The sequence below is a fragment of the Mizuhopecten yessoensis genome, unplaced genomic scaffold (genome assembly GCF_002113885.1).
Source record: "Mizuhopecten yessoensis strain PY_sf001 unplaced genomic scaffold, ASM211388v2 scaffold10727, whole genome shotgun sequence".
In the NCBI taxonomy this organism is placed as follows: Eukaryota; Metazoa; Mollusca; class Bivalvia; order Pectinida; family Pectinidae; genus Mizuhopecten; species Mizuhopecten yessoensis.
In genome coordinates this window covers 140,079-141,949 of record NW_018408691.1, presented here as the reverse complement: position 1 = coordinate 141,949, position 1,871 = coordinate 140,079, and the positions used below count along the sequence as shown (strand labels likewise).

At 36.3% G+C, this 1,871-nt stretch overlaps 1 pseudogene; it reads right to left on the bottom strand.

The window, feature by feature from the left end:
* Positions 1-598, bottom strand: part of LOC110462025 — a 13,122-nt pseudogene extending 12,524 nt beyond the window's left edge.
* Between the last annotated feature and the right edge of the window lie 1,273 nt (positions 599-1,871).

The following is a 1,871-nucleotide window of genomic DNA, read 5'->3' as shown; positions in this document are numbered from 1 at the left end:
TTTTGTTGACCTTTGTCCATGGAAGGTCCCTGCAAAATTTCATTGAAATTGGTTCAGGGGTTTTGGAGAAGAAGTCGAAAATGTAAATTGTTTACGGACGCACGACGGACGACGGACGACGACGGACAAAAGGCGATCGCAATAGGTCACTTGAGACTTTGTCTCAGGTGACCTAAAAAGCTAAACAATACTCACAAGGTAACATCTTGGATGCCTGTATTTCCTCGGTAACATTTCTCCACAATACCAAAATTCCTTCTCCTTTCTTGATCACTTCGTAATTATGTTTGTAATCCCCAGCGTTTCTAAGCTTCTCCAGTGCCAAGGTTCTCTCTCTGGAATTTAATGGAAAACTCAGTATCTTCTGAACCTGGCTTTCACATCTGTGTTTTTTTGAAAAGTAATGCTTTCTAATATTTTTGCTGCCTATTCCACAGTACATGCAGTAATGTTTCTTGTCCCATTTTCTTTTCCTTCAATTGTTAGCCATTTGTACCTTTATGACTGACCTATCCTGTCTTTTTTCTTTGTTGTCATTTAGAAGTGGAAACACTTCTGAGCTTGCATCAGAGTCACTGTCTGAAACTATGTTGACCATTTTGTCATTCCAATTCCCATTTTTGTTTTTTATCAACATCCTGCTGTTTTCTTCTTCAACATCTGTATCTGTCCTGTTCTGAGATGGGCTGGTAATCAGGATCATCAGGGTTTTCCTCAATAACATCAGCAAAATCTTCATTTGTGTCAACAGGACCATCCATTTCAATGAGGTAGTCATTTACATCTTGTACTTTATATAAAGTGATTGAATCCAACAGCCATTCATGAGACACTGTCTGTAATCCCTTGGTCATAGTGTTTACTGAAAAGAAAGATGGTTGCAATTTGATATGGGGTTTTAATTTACTGAAATAAAGCTCATAATACATACCAAAGTCACCAAAAACAAGACAACTCGAAGAATTACAGTCTCCCCACCAGGCATACTTTGAAGGAAGTCAAAGGTCAAGCCAAGGTCACAGTGACCTAATTTTGGTATGTGACATACTATCTCACTATAGTGCATCCACGTGCCAAGTTACAGTCACACAATTTGGTAAAATTAGATACACACGAAAGCTTCTTATACAGCATAAAATGCATGAATAGCAGATTTCATTTATTTTACGGTCTATGTATTTGAATGACAGATTCTTTCGCAAAAGTATATTACATTTACTGTAAATTACATATTTAGCAAGTACAAAATTGAGGTGCTGATACTCACCTTTTGCTATGTCATGATCGAGTAAGGACTCGTCTACACATGCCACAGCAAGCTTTCTTATATTAGGTGTTTTTAATTTTGAAGGATCTATTAAGGACCCACCACACCAAGTTACAAACTCCTCGAGATCATCTGAAAGACATTATAATTTAGAATTGACTTTTGAATATTTTCATTATCAAGCAAACAATTTTCGATAATTTAGAACTTTATAAGTTTAGCTGGCAATCAAGCGATCAGTCACTTCCAGCAGAGTAAGTAGAGTGTCAGATTATCTTATCATAGACTCTCTTCTGGAAGTACCTCGCTCTAACATTAGATATCTAATGCACTTAAAACTTTAAGTCTTTAAATGACCAGATAATCATTTTGAAGTTAGATTTACCTTTTGAAATATTAGTTGCTCTTCCACAGCAGTATATTTCATGTCCTTCAAAAAGTGGTGACACTCTCAACCGTGACTTTTCTGGCCCAAAGTGCTTTTCAGTAGTGACATTATCTCCTATGACTTCGAAATCTTCCTATAAATACCACACATTTTCATTTCATCAACTCAAAATTAGAAACATATCACAGTGTCACGTTTTTTTTTACTTTCATTTCC